The sequence below is a fragment of the Odocoileus virginianus genome, chromosome 11 (assembly GCF_023699985.2).
Source record: "Odocoileus virginianus isolate 20LAN1187 ecotype Illinois chromosome 11, Ovbor_1.2, whole genome shotgun sequence".
NCBI classification, from domain to species: Eukaryota; Metazoa; Chordata; class Mammalia; order Artiodactyla; family Cervidae; genus Odocoileus; species Odocoileus virginianus.
This window is the reverse complement of record NC_069684.1, coordinates 9,215,294-9,234,928: the sequence shown is the minus strand read 5'-3', so window position 1 is coordinate 9,234,928 and position 19,635 is coordinate 9,215,294. Positions and strand designations below refer to the sequence as shown.

At 38.3% G+C, this 19,635-nt stretch overlaps 1 protein-coding gene across 3 annotated transcripts in view; it reads right to left on the bottom strand.

Annotated features, from left to right (window-relative positions):
- Positions 1-19,635, bottom strand: part of PPP2R5A (protein phosphatase 2 regulatory subunit B'alpha) — a 69,904-nt gene that overhangs the window by 42,450 nt on the left and 7,819 nt on the right. Inside the window, exon 1 of one of the 3 annotated variants that reach the window (XM_020906013.2) lies at positions 11,202-11,225. The exons of the other annotated variants lie outside the window; for them this stretch is intronic. The gene's annotated coding sequence lies outside the window, so the exon portion shown is untranslated. Of the gene's footprint in view, positions 1-11,201; positions 11,226-19,635 lie in introns of those variants that run through there. 3 annotated transcript variants of the gene reach the window in all.

Below are 19,635 nucleotides of genomic sequence, written 5' to 3'. Positions count from 1 at the left end.
GGTACATATACACCATGGAATATTACTCAGCCGTTAAAAAGAATTCATTTGAATCAGTTCTAATGAGATGGATGAAACTGGAGCCCATTATACAGAGTGAAGTAAGCCAGAAAGATAAAGACCAATACAGTACACTAATGCATATATATGAAATTTAGAAAGATGGTAATGATAACCCTATATGCAAAACAGAAAAAGAGACACAGATGTACAGAACAGAATTTTGGACTCTGTGGGAGAAGGCGAGGGTGGGATGTTTCAAGAGAACAGCATTGAAACATGTATATTATCTAGGGTGAAACAGATCACCAGCCCAGGCTGGATGCATGAGACAAGTGCTCGGGCCTGGTGCACTGGCAAGACCCAGAGGGATCGGGTGGAGAGGGAGGTGGGAGGGGGGATCGGGATGGGGAACACATGTAAATCCATGGCTGATTCACGTCAATGTATGACAAAAACCACTACAACATTGAAAAGTAATTAGCCTCCAACTAATAAAAATAAATGAAAAAGAAAAAGAAAAAAAAAAAAAGAAAAGCAGACCTAGAAAAAAACTGGATCAGTTTAGAGCAGGAGGAAAGAAGGCCCTAAGAAACTGGTCTTCAAAGCAGAATCATTAGGGTTATCTTGAAAAAACTGAGAGTATGTTAAAGGTGGAAAAAAAATAGACAATTAGAAATTCCAGGAAATACTTAAAAAAACTAAATAAGAAAGGAAATATATTATGCAGCTCTGGAGCCTATGCAGTCACACATAAACCCTGCCCACTGGCTTTCAATTTTTAGAATTAACAACAATTTACATAAAACTTAATTATGGCCATAGAAAATATTAGTCTTAAAAATGTAAAGATGACAAAAGCTGAGGCTGAAGGGAGAGAAGGAGAAACTGAGGGGCACTACCTTTCCAACTTCACTTCCCATCATTCCCCCTTTACATCCTAAGTTCCATTCATGCTGACAGTTCCAGGTTCCCCAGGTGGCCCGTTTGCACAGGTACTGGCTGGAATGCACTTTCCCATCATTATTTCTTCATTTTCCTCAGAAGCAAATAAAGACAGTGCCCATGCAAACACTACTCAATGAGTAAAAAACTTCTTTAAATTTTTAATTGGAGGATAACTGCTTTACAAGGCTGCGTTAGTTTCTGCTGTACAAACAACGTGAATCAGCTCTAAGTATACATGCATCCCCCCGCTCCTGAGCCTCCCTCCCACCCACCAGGTCAGTACAGAGCACGGAGCTCAGCTCCCTGTGCTGTACAGGAGCTTCCTACCAGTTACCTATTTTAAACATGTTACCGTACATATGTCAGTGCTACTTTCTCAATTCATCCCACCCTCTCCTCTTGCAGTAAAAAACTTTAGTCAAAGGATTTTAAGTCTACTAGGACCATTAAACACAACTATGCCCTGTATTGTGAGGCAGAGAATCAGGATATGATAAGCCTAATATCGTTAATTTATAAAACTTCCTCTGTACTAATTTCAAGCTTATCAAGTGCAGTGTTAAGCATTAGTCTCCCAGTGGTGTTGGACTCTTACAACCCCAAAGACTATAACCCACAAGGCTCCTCTGTCCATGGGATTCTCCAGGCAAGAATAATGGAGTGGGATGCCATTTCCTTCTCCAGGGGACCTTCCTGACCCAGGATTGAATTCAAGTCTCCTGCAGTGCAGATTCTTTACCATCTGAGCCACCAGGGAAGCCCAAAACTACTGCAAACTATCAAGCACAGTAGTTCTAAAATTTGTCCACAAATTATTAGATACTCCTTTCTTCAGAAGGTGGAGTCTACTTCTGCCATCAATATGGGCTGAACTAAAGTGACTTGCTTCCACGGAATAGAGTGAATACTGCAGAAGTGATGCAACATGACTTCCAAGGTGGATTCTTACTGGAGTCACAAGATATCTCAAGGTTCACAGAATAAGCTATTTGAGAAAAAAATACCTATGTAGTTGAGTACAGAACCTAGCTGATCACCTGACTCACTTGATATTAGTGAACTTTGTAAGAAGTTTTTGAAGTAAATAAGAGTCTTTAGAAAAATGTAAGGAAGTTTTACACTGTACTCTTTGGTGTCAGTTTATGAAACCTATCTAGAAAGACTGTACCACCAAATTAACAGGTATTTAAGACAAGTTCAGGTTTTTTAACATCGTACAAGTTGTATCTGAGTATATAAGTATCATGGAATATATGAAAACCCAATCTCAACCACATTAGTATGTTAATTCATTCTCAAGAGGTCAGTTTCTAAAGAAACATGGTGTTCATGATGAATTTTCAATGTCTGAGTTTATTCCTCAGCCTTATACATGCAGATACATGCTTTCTTATCATATAAAATATAAATAGAATTTAGCCAAGTTCATGACATAGTAACAAATGCTACTTTATTAATTTAGGATGAGAAATTATTCCAAGTACTATATCTGTCCATGTGATTTCCCAGGCAAGAATACTGGAGTGGGTAGCAATTTCTTCCTCCAGGGGATCTTCCCAACTCAGGGGTTGAACCCACGTCTCGTGCACTGGCAGGCAGATTCTTTACCACTGAGCCACCAGGGAAGCCCAGTTAAACCTTAAGCAAACCTATCAGTTCAGTTCAGTCGTTCAGTCATGTCTGACTTTTTGCGACCCCATGGACTGCGGCATGCCAGGCTTCCCTGTCCATCACCAACTCCCAGAGCTTGCTCAAACTCATGTCCATCGAGTCGGGGATGCCATCCAACCATCTCATCCTCTGTCGCCCCCTTCTCCTCCTGCCTTCAATATTTCCCAGCATCAGGGTTTTTTCTAATCAGTCAGTTCTTCGCATCAGGTGGCTAAAGTATTGGAGCTTCAGCTTCAGCATCAGTCCTTCCAATGAATATTCAGGACTGATTTCCTTTAGGATTGACTGGTTGGATCTCCTTGCAGTCCAAGAGACTCTCAAGAGTTTTCTCCAAGACCACACTTCAAAAGCATCAATTCTTCAGTGCTCAGCTTTCTTTATGGTCCAACTCTCACATCTGTACATGACTAATGGAAAAACCATAGCTGTGACTATGTGGACCTTTGATGGCAAAGGAATGTCTCTGCTTTTTAATATGCTGTCTAAGTTGGTCATGACTTTTCTTCCAAGAAGCAAGCGTCTTTTAATTTCATGGCCTCAGTCACCATCTGCAGTGATTTTGGAGTCCAAGAAAATAAAGTCTGTCACTGTTTCCATTGTTTACCCATCTATTTGCCATGAAGTGATGGGACTGGATGCCATAATCTTAGTTTTTTGAATGAGTTTTAAGCCAGCTTTTTCACTTTCCTCTTTCATCTTCATCAAGAGGCTCTTTAGTTCCTCTTCACTTTCTGCCATAAGGGTGGTGTCATCTGCATATCTGAGGTTATTGATATTTCTCCCAGCAATCTTGATTCAAGCTTGTGCTTCACCCAGCCTGGCATTTCACATGATGTACTCTGCATATAAGTTAAATAAGCAGGGTGACAATATACAGCCTTGATGGAATCCTTTCCCAATTTTGAACTAGTCTGTTGTTCCATGTCCAGCTGTAACTGTTGCTTCTTGACCTGCATATAGATTTCTCAGGGGGCAGGTCAGGTGGTCTGGTATTCCCATCTCTTGAAGAATTTTCCAGTTTGTTGTGAGCCACACAGTCAAAGGCTTTGGTGTAGTCAACAAAGCAGAAGTAGATGTTTTTCTGGAACTCTCCTGCTTATAGGAAAAGCCAAATCATAACCAGAATTGTATCCAGTGTATTAATTTTCTACTGCTTCATAACAAATAATCCCAAACTTTAGAGGCTTAAAACAACAATAATTATTATCTATCACAATTCCATTGGGTCAGAGATACAGACAACTTATCTTTGCTCCATGATGTCTAAGGCCTCAAGCTAAAAAAAACTAGAAAACTAGGGACTGCAATCATATGAAGGCTCAATCACTCTTATGTCTTATAGTTGATTCTGGCCTCTGGCTGAATGACTAGTTACGGCTAATGCCAGAACCCCCATACATGACCTCTCCATATGGTGACTTGGTTCCAGGGGCAAGTGATTTGAGAGATCTAACAAAGAACAAAACATGACTTTTACGAGGAAAATTATAAAACTCTTAAGAAATATATCAAAGACATAAATAATAGAGATACATTTTGGATTACAATAGGGTGTTTTGCTAGAACTTGAAGAGTTGCTCTCACAATTGATCTGGAAAAATAAACAACCAAGAATAGCCAAGAAGATTTTTAAGACAAAGAAGGGAGCAGTGATCTTATCACACAAGGTAATTAAAACTAAATGGTATTGTGCAGGAATAGACAAAAAGACCATTGGCCAGGGAAATAAGGCACCTAGAAATATGCACACATACATAGATTAATATACAGTAGAATTGATTCTTTAAAAAAAAAGTCAGTGGGGAATTTCAAAATAAATTATGCAAGGACAACCTGCTATTCATTTTAAAAAATTAGATTCCCTCACTTATATATACATTTAATTCCAAGATAACTAAAAAACTAAATGTGAATAGGAAAATTAGATTTAGAGTTTTCTAACCAACTCTGAATGGCACCCAGCATGCACACACACACACACACAAAATCTATAAATCAGTAAGACAAAGAAGATAAACCTATAGAAAGGCATGTGAAACACAAAGCACCAATAAATAAGAAAAGACATTTAACCACACACTAGTTAAGGAGAAAAATGTAACTATATATAAACTATATGTGAGTTTATGTATGAAATGCCACATATTATTTCATACTTATTGCATAAGCTTGACAAAAAGTGTGGGCAAGACTTCTGTTTCTGACAGACTAATCTTCCTATAGTAAACTACTAACAACTGGACAAAATACATGATGTAACTATCTTCAGATGCTGGAAAACAGGTACTACGGGACTGCTATTCCCGAGAGAAGGAAAAAAGAGTGAGTTCCACAACTGCAACAGCTGTATCTGTAACACTTTCCAGACTGCAGTATAGGAAGAAACAACACAGGTTTGAAACAGCAAAAGCCAAATAGACTGAGTTAAACAGACACTGCAGATCAAGGCTCCTGGGTGACTGGAGTGTGCATGGAAAAGCACTACAGAGAAGCTAACTGTACAGAAAAGGAATTTTCAACTTTTCTATTTGTACTGAAGGAATAACAGGACATTTTTATTCTATGAATATTTATTCAGCAAATCACTTTGAATGTAAACCAACCTTAGCTTCCTGGCATAAATCCCACATAATCATGATATATCATTGTATTTATTTGTTGCTAAATTCAAAATACTAATCTTTTGTATAAGATTTTTCCATCTATGTTCACAAGGGATATTGGTCTGTAATCACCTTTTCTTGTACTGTCTTTGTCAGGGTTTTTAATTAGGACTCAGTTAAATAAATGTAAGACTTATTCAGACTTTTGTTTCTTCTTGTGTCAGTTTGAGAAAGCTGTTTGTTTTATTTCAAGGGATTTTCCCAACTCCTCTCCTCTAAGTTTTCAAATTTATTGGCATTATTATATACCTGCAAGCTATGAATTTCTAGATAATTGTAAGGTAGAAATTATTACTATAAAAGAAGCTAAATCTTCTAGTCCACGGGGAGATCAACTTTTAGCAAGACAAGCTTAAGAGCTCCACAGACCTGCTCTCCAGTGAAGTTGATGAAGATCATTTTAAAAATAACTTTTTAAAGCCTCTGGAAATGATCCTAAGGTGAAAAGTAAATGAGGAATCATCTATCCAAGAATATCTATGAATATCTGAAGTGAAAAGCCAGTCTTGGTTCCTGAACCAAGACAGCTTCCTGCCTTTCTCCTGTCAGCTCAGCTGGCAGAAATTCCACTCCAGAGAGGTACACCCAAGGATCCCTCTACCTCCAGTCCCCAGTCAGACAGCTTTCTTCAGGTGTGGAGCAGAACGCTGGCGGTTCTCATTCTGCCCACAGCTACCTGTTGCAGAGGTCAATTCCCAGGTCAGTGTTGTCAAGAAGGGTAGAAGTCCTTCTCCTACCTGGGTAGAAATCCAATCTTCTACCCAACTTCGACCTGTGGAACCAAGACTCTACTCTTGGTGCAGAACCACTGAGACCACTGGGGCTCCAGTTACCTTAGTCCTGGACTGTAAGGCTGTGGTTCCACACTGGAAGAGGAAAGCCAAGAAAATCTCAGGCTCCTGCCCCCTCTCCACCTCACATTCAGCTCCTAAAATGGGTTGTTCCTCAGAGAGAAGCAAGCCATTTTACTCCCTCCCAGCTCCAGGGCTCTGGCTCACAAGATTTTGCCTGGAGAAGGGGGAGAAACAAGCCATAAATCAGCTGTTTTGTCTCTTCCCAAAGGAACTGGCTTCATTTTCAACAGAGCATGAAAAGTTCAAGCTTAAATTTAAGCTGAATTTCTCAAAACAGTGGCAGTTGTGGTAAAAGGTAATAGAGAGATCTGTAGATTCAATGAGGATATAAGGCTAAACTCTAGGCTGGAGAGTTTGCAAGACAGTACCAGATAAAGGAGCAGCCTAGAGGAGCCCTCCTGGTGTCAGAACAAATACTGAACACTAACATCAAGAACTATTCCTTCAAAGGAGCCTGAATTTGATTGGACTGCTGAACAATGATGCTCCACTGCACTGCTGAAAACAAGAGAGCAGTTAGCTGGAAGTCACTGGAATTTAAAGTTGAGGCTGTGGTCAGGAAAAGACAAAAAGTCCTTGACAAAAAGTTTGTCAAGAATCCACCTGCAATGCAGGAGACCCAGTTCAATTCCTGGGTTGGGAAGATCCACTGGAGAAGGGACAGACTACCCACTCCAGTATTCTTGGGCTTCCCTTGTGGCTCAGCTGGCAAAGAATCTGCCTGCAATGCGGGAGACCTGGGTTGGATCCCTAGGTTGGGAAGATCCCCTGGAGAAAGGAAAGGTTCCCTACTATAGTATTCTGGCCTGGAGAATTCTTGTATAGTCCATGGGGTTGCAAACAGTCAGACAGACTGAGTGACTTTCACTTTCACTTTCTTTTCCTGTCACAACTACTGCCATTTCCCCGGAGAAGGAAATGGCAACCCATTCCAGTATTCTTGCTTGGGAAATCTCATGAACAGAGGAGCCTGGGCAGACTACGGTCCACGGGGTCACAAAGAGTCAGACACGACTGAGCACGCCAAAAAAAAAAAAAAACAACGGGCCATAATTGTATGCTTCCATTCATGCAAAATGTTTAGAATAGGGAAATCCGTAGAAACAGAATATAGATAAGTGATTGCTTAGTGTCGGGATAGTTAAAGAGTATAACATTTCTTTTTGAGATAATGAAAATGTTCTAAAATTGACTATAGTGACAGTAGCACTTATCTGTAAATATACCAAAAGCCACTGAATTGTATACTTTAAAAGATGAACTTTACGGTACACAAATCATATCTAAATAAAGATGTTTAAAAAATTTAATCCATTCTGGGCTTACACACCGAGGAAACCAGATCTGAAAGAGACACATGCAGCCCAATGTTCATCGCAGCACTATTTATAATAGCCAGGACATGGAAGCAACCTAGATGCCCATCAGCAGACGAATGGATAAGAAAACTGTGGTACATATACACCATGGAATATTACTCAGCTGTTAAAAAGAATTCATTTGAATCAGTTCTAATGAGATGGATGAAACTGGAGCCCATTATACAGAGTGAAGTAAGCCAGAAAGATAAAGACCAATACAGTATACTAACACATATATATGGAATTTAGAAAGATGGTAATGATAACCCTATATGCAAAACAGAAAAAGAGACACAGATGTACAGAACAGAATTTTGGACTCTGTGGGAGACAGCGAGGGTGGGATGTTTCGAGAGAATAGCATCGAAACATGTATATTATCTAGGGTGAAACAGATCATCAGCCCAGGTTGGATGCATGAGACAAGTGCTCGGGCCTGGTGCACTGGCAAGACCCAGAGGGATCGGGTGGAGAGGGAGGTGGGAGGGGGGATCGGGATGGGGAATACATTTAAATCCATGGCTGATTCATGTCAATGTATGACAAAACCCACTGAAATGTTGTAAAGTAATTAGCCTCCAACTAATAAAAATAAATGGAAAAAAAAATTTAATCCAGTCCTGATCTCTAAAATACTTTTATGTCAAATACCTAAGGTATTATTCAAAGATAGTAAAAGTTTAAGGATCAACTACAGTTTAAAGATCATATACACATAATAATCACATAAACTTCATTCCACCATAAATGTATGTTTACAACAGATGCTTAGAATATTCTTGTTTTGTCTTTACGTTGCCTATACTAATTTAGCATACTAAATTAGAAATTTTCATGGAACATGTAAATGAAAATTTACATGTAAGAGTTAATAATAACACAGGCAAAACATTCTCTGACATAGAGAAATACTGTATGACATTCCTTACATGTAGAATCTAAAAAGAAATGATACAGTTGAATTTACACAACAGAGAGAGACCTACAGACTTGGAGAATGAACTTATTGTTGCTGGAGGGAAGGGATAGTAAGGGAGTTTGGGAAGGACAGGTACACACTGCTACATTTAAAATGGATAACCAACAAGGACCTAAATTATACATAGTACGTGGAACTCTGCTCAACATTATGTGGCAGCCTGGATGGGAGGGGAGTTTGGGGGAGAATGGATACATACGTAAGTATGGCAGAGTTCCTTCCTTGTTCACTTGAAACTATCACAGCACTTTGTTAACCGACTATGCCACAATACAAAGTAGAAAGTTTTAAAAAAATTCTCTGACAGAAATTTTACCGGGGCTCCCCTGGTGGCTCAAACTGTAAAGAATCTGCCTGCGATGCAGGAGACTGGGGTTTGATCCCTGGGTTGGGAAGATCCCTTGGAGAAGAAATGGCAATCCACTCCAGTATTCTTGCCTACAGGAGCCTAGCACGCTACAGTCCACAGGATCATGAAGAGTCAGACATGACTGAGCGACTAACTTTCTTTTCTGACAGAAATAATATCAGTGATTGATCAGTCTCCCAAAGCAACCGAAATAAAAACAAAAACAAATAGGACCTAATCAAGCTTATCAGCTTTTGCACAGCAAAGGAAACCATAAACAAAATGAAAAGACAGCCCATGGAGTGGGAGAAAATATTTGCAAATGATGCAACCAACAAGGGTTTAATTTCCAAAATAAACAGATACTAAATCAACAGCTTCTACAATTCAGTAACAAAAAAACAACCCAATTGGAAAATGGGCAGGAGACCTAAATAGACTTTTCTCCAAAGACATACAGATGGCCTAAAGGCACATGAAAAGATGTTCATCACTAATTATTAGAGAAATGCAAATCAAAACTACAATGAGGTACCACCTCACACAGGTCAGAATGGCCATCATCAAAAAGTCCAAATAATACATGTTGGAGGGGGTGTGGAGAAAAGGGAACCCTCTTACACTGTTGATGGGAATGTAAATTGGTGCAGCTGCTATGGAAAACAGTATGGAGTTTCCTCAAAAAACTAGAATTGCCATATGATCCAGCAATCTCCCTGCTGGGTATATACCTAGACAAAACTATTGAAAAGATACATGCACACCTATCTTCATATAGCAGCATTATTTACAATAGCCAAGACATGGAAACAATCAAAATTGCCCATCAACAGATGAATGGGTAAAGAAGCTGTAGTATTTTATATATACACACACATATGCACATGTGCACACACACACACACACACACACACACACACACACAATGGAATACTATTCAGCCATAAAAAGAATGAAATAATCCCATTTGAAGCAACATGGATGTACCCAGAAATTATTACACTAAATGAAGTACATTAGAAAGAGAAAGACAAGTATCATATGATACCACTCACATGTGGGATCTAGAATATGAAACAAATGAACATATTAAATTACAGGCTACAGATATAGAGAACAGACTTGTAGTTGCCAAGGGGAAGGGGAGAGTGGGGAGGGGAAGGATTGGGAGTTTGAGATTAGCAGATGCAAACTATTATATATAGGATGGATAAACTACAAGGTCATGTTGTATAGCACAGAGAACTATAATCAATAGTCTGTGATAAACCATAATCAGTTTCAGTTCAGTCACTCAGTCGAGTCTGACTCTTCGCGATCCCATGGACTGCAGCACGCCAGGCCTCCCTGTTTATCGCCAACTCCTGGAGCTTACTTAAACTCATGTCCATCAAGTCAGTGATGCCATCCAACCATCTCATCCTCTGTCATTCCCTTCTTCTCCCACCTTCAATCTTTCCCAGCATCAGGGTCTTTTCTAGTGAGTCAGTTCTTTGCATCAGGTGGCCAGAGTATTGGAGTTTCAGCTTCAACATCAATCCTTCCAATGAATATTCAGGACTGATTTCCTTTAGGATAGACTGGCTGGATCTCCTTGCAGTCCAAGGGACTCTCAGGAGTCTTCTCCAACACCACCGTCCAAAAGCATCAATTCTTCGGCGCTCAGCTTGCTTTATAGTCCAACTCCCACATCTATACATGACTAATGGAAAAACCATAGCTTTGACTAGACGGACCACTGTTGGCAAAGTAATGTCTCTGCTTTTTAATATGCTATCTAGGTTGATCACAGCTCATAATATTAATGATAATATATAATATTATCCATAATATTAAACCATAATATTAAAGTTAATATATGTATATATATGTATGACTAAATCACTTTGCCATACAGCAGAAATTAACACATTGCTATACTTCAGTAACTATACTTCAATAACATTTTTCTTAAAAGAGATGATAATAATAGTTTATTAAAATGGCAATGTAAGGCTGGTTTTAAGAACAGTTCACTGAAGAAAAATAATTACATTCAGAACAGTATTAAAGCTTGGAGTTTTCCCTTGTCATATGGTTTTACTGGTACTGTCTTAAATGACTATTATCAGAAAACCTAGTCTGCATTCATTTCTTTCAAGACCTCAAATACCGAGAACACTGAAATCTTAAAATATTCATTATCATAAAATCTTGCTCTTGTCCATTTTCATAAAAGTTAATATGATAAACTAAACTTCTTAGCGATGACTAAATTATTTCAAGTTGTTCACTGTTTTACATCTAAGAACAGTTTGAAGGTCTAGGTATCAGAACTCGTAACAGAAATAACAGTTTTATAGGTATAATTTTCTTAAAAGAAAAAAAGTAACATACTCCCAATTACTGCTGCTCACATATTTGGAATCTAAAGTAGGTTCTCATATAAGATTCATGCTACAAATTATAGAACAAGCACCGTATCATAGCAACCCAGCAATACCACTACAGTGACACGCTGAGGATGCAATCCAAGATTCTAATTTAAGAAACTGGCACAGAATATAGGACATGTAGCTTTTTTTGGCAATACCCCTAGAACATTAATAACTAGGAGTCTAAAATCAGCTTTTATTTGAAACTTTAGAGGATCAAGCTATTACAAAGTAACAATGGAAATGTTTATTAACAAATGACTCATAGCATTGTAACTAAATATGACTTAGTTAAGGGTCTATGATTTCATTAAAATTGAAAATGCTGGGGAAATTGTAGATATCACATTTTAGGACTCTGAATATATGTACCCTACCAGTCTGATAATGCATTCTAATATACAACTGTATATACCATTTTAAGAAAACCCCTAGAACACTATCTAAAACTTTAAAGAACATAAATATTAAACATGTCTTACTCAACTACCATTCAAATATGAGTATGTCCAGAACTACTACACTACAGAAGGGTTGACGTAACTGCTCAATCTTTATCTCAAACAATTCACTGTTACCATTTTTTTTTCAATTAAAAAAATCACTTTAAAGTAGATAAGAACAAGAAAGGAAGATAAGTTAGTGGGGCATATTAGATGGATTTCTTGGAATGTAGAACCTTGGGAAGCAGAATACTGAAAAACAGACTCCTAGGAGAATAAATGGAATATCTCTATCATCTGCTTAATTTGATTATAAAGCCTACTATTCATTAAATACAGTAAAGGTTTTTAGAAGCACCCTTGTTGATGAAAGTGAGAGAGGAGAGTGAAAAAGTTGGCTTAAAGCTCAACATTCAGAACACTAAGATCATGGCCTCCGGTCCCATCACTTCATAGGAAATAGATGGGGAAGCAGTGCAACAGTGACAGACTTTATTTTGGGGGACTCCAAAATCACCACAGATGGTGACTGCAGTCATGAAATTAAAAGACGCTTACTCTTTGGAAGGAAAGTTATGACCAACCTAGACAGCATTTTAAAAAGCAGAGACATTATTTCGCCAACAAAGGTCCGTCTAGTCAAGGCTATGGTTTTTCCAGTGGTCATGTATGGATGTGAAAGTTGACTATAAAGAAAGCTGAGCACCAAAGAATTGATGCTTTTGAACTGTGGTGTTGGGAAAGACTCTTGAAAGTCCCCTGGACTGCAAGGAGATCCAACCAGTCCATCCTAAAGGAGATCAGTCCTGGGTGTTCACTGGAGGGACTGATGTTGAAGCTGAAACTCCAATACTTTGGCCACCTGATGCAAAGAGCTGACTCATTTGAAAAGACCCTGATGCTGGGAAAGATTGAGGGCAGGAGGAGAAGGGGATGACAGAGGATGAGATGGTTGGATGGCATCACCGACACAATGGACATGGATGTGGGTGGACTCCAGGAGTTGGTGATGGACAGGGAGGCCTGGCGTGCTGTGGTTCATGGGGTCGCAAAGAGTCGGACATGACTGAGTGACTAACTGAACTGAACTGTTTCATTTGGGGCCTTTGGGGAACAAGAAGTATTAAGTGTTTTTATAGATGGTTCTGATAGCTGTGATGAGTTTCGTCTTTTAGCTAACCCTACCTGCACTCCCTGAGAAACACCTGCTGTTGTGTTAAGAAAAAGGATTACCAACTTTAACAGGGTTGTTGAAGTTTCCAGAGCAAGGCCTATGGTAGTCCACAAAACACCCTACCCACTCCCCTCCTCTATCTGACCAGAGATAGGCTTCAGGGTGGTGGTGGCGGTAGTGCAATTCAAGGACCCTGAAATTATATATAAAATACTGTATGTATTTTCTGAGAAGATGATGGATTCCTTTAATTAGATTTTCTAAGAGATCCATGTATAATCTCCCTAAAATAAAGTACCACTACTCTTAGAAATTATTTCCTCTCCTTTTATGGATAATATAAGGAATTTTCATAATCAAGGTTTAAAATTATTTGACTCAGCATTTCCAAAAATAATAAAATATATTCAGAAACAATTATAGATTTCATTTTTTGTTTCAGAAATGTGCTATTTATAATATTTTATTAAAGTCAAAGTAATGAATTATAGAACAGCATACATTATATGATCTCACTAATAGGAAAATCTAAGAAGATGCTCAAAATTTTAGAAGTTTCTTCTGGCTGGGGATTTTTACTTTCTTCTTTTAAGATTCTCTTTTGGCTTGTTTTTTTAAGAGTAAGTCTGTAAGTTTATACAAAAATAATAAAGCCATTATACAAGAAATAGGGAAGTTAAGAATATGATATTTCTCATTGCACAGTCTTTAAATGAGTTTATTTTAGAAAACCATGAAAACTGAGATTACTCATGACTCATTGCAAGTATTGTATCCTAAAATAGTCATTCTTATTCCACAGGAGAAACTACTTTTCTAGATGTTTTTTTAAAGCAGTTCTCAAAATATTAAGATATGTTATGTGTAAGCTTACCAGGTGGTATAAATCAAAAACAGAATTATCAAACTTTATGAAGTACCAAAATCAGTGCCTAGGTATCTGGTAAGTAGATAAAAGCTGGGTTATTTTTTAACCTCTCTTACATGAATCATAGAAATTTCCTATGAAGAAAATACAACTGTGAAAATTAAATGCACCTTAAAAATATTTCACTGTTACATTTGCTACTTTATTTCCACTTCGGATTCAAATTTAGTCTGGGAGCACAAATATATGTAGATAACTACTTAATGAGATGACATATTGTCTAATTTCAGTTTTTGGGGGGAATTTAGAAGGAGAATAATAGCAGTCAAGTGATAAGATGAATTGGCCCAACTGACTTTTATTATATTCAAGCCTCAGTTATCTGACTCCAATTTATTTTCCTTCCTTGAATTGGGAAATAATGATTAGAAAGTACAATGTTAAAATGGTCACAGGTAAAAAAAATTTTTTCAAAAACTATTTGTACATAGCATGTGTAGCAGGGAACAGAGAGGAAAAAATAAGTGGACAGAATCTAATCAGTTTGTGATATCCCATAACAATTCCATAATTCCTCAACGCTGCTAATTACAGATTATAACTTTTAACTGAGTAGACACACCAAATTATAAATCTAGCTGACACAAATGTGCTAACCGATTTAAAAGTTCACTTCATCTTGCTTCTCAGTACTCATTCATAAAACAGATACTCTCCAATTTCTTCTACAGAAAAACTTCACGTTACTTAAAAAATGGAAGAACTGTGCTAAAAGGAAGACCTGCAAAGAAAATCAACAAAGCATTTTTATACCAGAAGAATTTAAGACGTAAAGATCTTTTGCTTTACAGGGTATTGGATAAATCTATGTTCAGTACTGGCCTACCTGCCCAGGTACTGTAAGATATCAGTATCTTTCTTGTAAGGCTTTCAACTATTTCTCCTTTGCACGGTTAGAACATAAAGTGCTAAAAAATAAAAAATAAAGTGCTAATTTTGCTTTACTGCAGACAATACATATCTTCAGTTTCACATTAAAGAGGAGGAATTAATTGAGAAGATGAAGTTATAAATGACTTGCACAAGAATATAACCTATATGTTTTGGTTTCTTCATCAACAAAATGCTCAATTTGGAGCTGTATGTAAACTATCACTTCATTATAAATCATTATAAAATTATAAATTACTGCATGGCACAAAATGGTGTTTTTCTTTAAATCAATTAATAGCATTTGCTTCAATATTTCACTCAATAAATATTAAAACCAAGCACTAACTGCCTAAATACTGGGAAGGAAGTTATGGATCTTAGGTCCTAAAGTATTTAACTTCTAGTCTAAAGGCAGAAAACAGTCAATTAAGTAACTTACTCTATTCATGCACCTATCCCATCGTATTTTGTGATCAGTTCAATTCAGTCGCTCAGTCATGTCCGACTCTGCGAACCCATGAGCCGCAGCACGCCATGCCTCCCTGTCCATCACCAACTCCCAGAGTCCACCCAAACCCATGTCCATTGAGTCTGTGATGCCATTCAACCATCTCATCTTCTGTCATCCCCTTCTTCTCCTGCCCTCAATCTTTCCCAGCATCAGGGTCTTTTCAAATGAGTCAGTCTTCACATCAGGTGGCCAAAGTATTGGAGCTTCAGCTTCAACATCAGTCCTTCCAATGAATATTCAGGACTGATCTCCTTTAGGATGGACTGGTTGAATCTCCTTGCAGTCCAAGAGACTCTCAAGAGTCTTCTCCAACACCACAGTTCAAAAGCATCAATTCTTCGGTGCTCAGCTTTCTTTATAGTCCAACTCTCACATCCATACATGACCACTGGAAAAACCACAGCCTTGACTAGACGGACCTTTGTTGGCAAAGTAATGTCTCTGCTTTTTAAAATGCTGTCTAGGTTGGTCATAACTTTCCTTCCAAAGAGTAAGCGTCTTTTAATTTCATGGCTGCAATCACCATCTGCAGTGATTTTGGAGCCCATAAAAACAAAGTCAGCCACTGTTTCCACTGTTTCCCCATCTATTTGCCACATATATAAAAAATATCTTACCACTATACGATGTCTTGTAGAGACATTGCACTCAATGGGGCTAGATAATCCCATTTTGGCCAAAAGATATAGTGGTCAACATCTCAAACTACTAACATTTTCTAATAAATAATCTCAACATCTTTTAATTCATATTTAGAAGTTACAGAAATTACCAATGGGCACTCTTGTGATTCACACATCCAAAAGTCTATTTTATATTTATACCTAGGTTTCCAAAAGACATCTCAAACTAAGAATTGTCTAAATTATAACTCTGAATTTTTCCTCTTTACCTGGTTCTTTTTCTAATGTATTCCTTCTCAGTGGTGGTAGACCTATGCACTCAGCTAGCTGTCCAAGCTAAAACACCTGGGAAACATCTCTGACTCCTACCTTTGTCTGTCCATCTCCTCTATACAGTTCATTGACAGATCCCAGCTTAGCTGTACTTTGAACACATCTCTCTTTCTCCATCTTTACTGCTACCTCCCCAGCCCTAGCCATATCATATCTCATCTAGCCTATTAAAACAAACTCTTGACTGGTCCTCTTTCTAAAAATCTAGTTCTGCTACAATCCATTCTCCACCCAGCAGTTTGAGTGATACTTTTTTTAATTGTCAAGCTTCTTAAAAGAGATGCCCATACTTACTGACTTGGCTCTCCATTTCCATTCACTCCCCACCTTAGAGAACTCTGGTTTCAAGATCATCAACCCTCTGAAACGCATCTCGAGTCACCAGTGATGCCTGAAGACTACCAAACTCACGAAAGCTTTTCAGTTCTTATATATTTGACCTGTCAGCAGCTCTTCTGACTGCTGCTAGCCCCACCCCTATTTAAAAACATTTTCTTCCTTTGACCACCTTGTCCCTACTCTCTCCTGTCCCTACTCTCTCCTATCTTCCACTCAAGCTGTTGCTCCTTTTCTTCTGATCATCATCGAAATGATGATATTCTTTGCCCTTTTCTTGGTCTATACATTTTCAGTAGGCAGTTGCTTCTACTTGCATCTCTTCAAAAATCATCTTTAATCTAAACTTTCTAAATGCTGATTCCTAGCGCAGCTCTTTCTACTTAGCTCCAGATCCAAATATCTAATTTCCTACTTGACTCTTCACTTCTATTTCCACAGGTAGTTCAACCTGTCCCACGTGTAGAACCACTATCTTCTCCCACATATGATCTTCTACTCTTTTTCCCTTTCAGTAAACTGCTGCCAGACAACTAGCTGCCCAAGTCAGGAATGTATCATCATTGATTTTTCCTCTTTCCAAGTCCCTGCTGTGATACCACTCATCCCCACTTAGACAAGGAGACCATTACCTCTTGCTTGTGTTACTGTGCCAGCATTAACTAGGATTCTTCACTGTCATCTCCCAATACATTCTTCACACTACTGTCAGGAATAACTGCAGGACACAGCATCAAGGCTGTTACCTAGATCCTACATGTTGCTCCAATCTCTTCTCTAGCCAGTTCCCTATTTTAATATTCCTTATCAAAGTCACAGGCTTCCCTGGTAGCTCAGATGGTAAAGAACCCATTTGCAACGCGGGAGACCAGGGTTCAATCCCTGGGTCAGGAAGATCCCTTGGAGGAGGGCATGGCAACCCCCTTCAGTATTCTTGCCTGGAGAATCCCATGGCCACAGCCCATGAGCATGCAAAGAGATGAATTACATCACAGCCACTTACTTACCTCTAAGGATGCCCACGTTGTCCTTGGCAGGCCTCTTAGAACCCATCTGTCTTGGTCTAACACATCTAGCCTTTCAGGTCTCAGCTTACCTGTCACTTCCTCCAGGGAGATTTCCCTGATCTCTCCTCACATACAAAACTGACTTGGGTCCCTCAGACACTACCCTAGGCTTTTACTGCTTACTCTTATCACAACACTTGTCGCTAACTGAAACCACCAGCTTACATGTCTAGATGTACCCCACCAGACCACAAGTTCCTAAAGGCATTTCAAAAGAAAAAGTATTCATCGTTTTATTAACTTTACTGAATAAAATTTTAACCTCTACAATGGTTCACCTAAAATTTAAGCACTATGAACATCAAAGAGGAAAATATTTCTGTACTAGATTTTGAAAGCAAAGCATATTTCCAGTTTCACAGCAGGCCAACAAAATATTTTTCCTCTGGCTAATTAAAAGAAGAATGGTAGTGCAAGTGGGAAAAAAGCATATATTCCTATAGAAGTTATATTTTATTTTACTTATGACTTCAACAAATATTTATCTTTAGAAAAGTATGTTTGGAAAATTGTTTTAAAGACACCCAGCTTTGCTAAATCAAAATTCAGAGCTTATGACAAAAACTGTCTCATCATTTTTACTTTATAAATTTAAAGGCACAGGATTAACCATGAGTTCAAATAATCATCATCTTCTGATAATAATTATAATTCTAGAACATCCTCTATCAGTGAAAGTGAAGTCGTTCAGTCGTATCCGACTCTTTGCGACCCCATGGACTGTAGCCTACCAGGCTCCTCCATCCATGGGATTTTCCAGGCAACAATACTGGAGTGGGGGGCTATTTCCTTCTCCCCCTTTATCAGTGAGTGTGAGTCAAAGGCAAAGACCAATTAAACAGAAAAAATGTATCATTTCTGAAGCCAGAGTCAATATTTTATACTCCTTTACTACAAGTTAAGTCCAGTCATTAAAAAATTCTGGTTTCAGAGAGATAACATTCTTTTTAGTTATTGTCTGTGCAGTTTACTCACTCACTAAGCAAATTCTGAGGGAGCATCTAAGAGCTTAAAAACCCCATACTTTTTCTCCCTATCTTAAAGAAGTCTCTTCTGGTGGGAAGAGAAGATAGCTACTTATTTTGTGCGTGTGCGTGTGTGCTCCGTTGCTCAGTCACGTCTGACTCTTGCGACCCCATGGACTGTTGCTCGCCAGGCTCCTCTGTCCATGGGGAATTCTCCAGGCAAGAATTCTGGAGGGGGCTGCCATGCCCTCCTCCAGGAGATCTTCCCAAACCAGGGATCAAACCCAGGTCTCCTGCATAGATGCGTGTGTGTTTTTTTTTTAAGGAACAACAGTAAAACTCTTTCCCAATGAAAGCTAAACCAGAATGACTCCTGAGGTCCCATTCAGCACTGGAAGGCTCAACTAGATACAACAGCGCAGTAAGTCAACAGTAAATGCAATTAGCATCACCATTCCAGTAGGAGGAGTGAGTGCCCAAGAAATCCCTTGCCTTCAGTACCCAAGTTAGAAATAGGTTCTCTGGATTTTATAACGTGAACCTATCATACTCAGCAAACTACCAGAAAATCCTAATAGATTTCTTTAAGAAATCTGATCAAAACTGCAAGATTTCTAAAATGCACCATTACTCACACAAAAACCCACATGAATCAATTTCTTCAGGGAAGAGTTCAAAAACATATACATAAAAAGTGGTCTGAAACTGCTCATTAGTGAATATCCTGCTCAGACAAGTACAGCTTATTTCACATAAACGTAGTCTGTCATGTAAAACTCTTTTGATACATCACGTGGGTTACCTGTTACATAATAATGCACTAAAAGTAATTATGTATTTAAAATCTGTTCCTTTCATCTCCTCAAGGACATCCTTATAAAGAAAGACTGGACCTTAAATTTAGAAATTACTGGAAATCAGTTATTTCAGTTTATCTGGTATTTATATACAGCTGTTCACATCTGGAAGTCAACCCAGTATTACTTTTCCACACAGATCTTACACAATACCTTCCCTAGCAATAATGTTACATGTCACACCAGTTACTGGCAAAGCCCCAAATACAGGAGCAATCATCTGTTTCAAAACTATATCTACTATTTATCATGGTATTAAAAATCCAAAATTAATTTACTTAAAAAA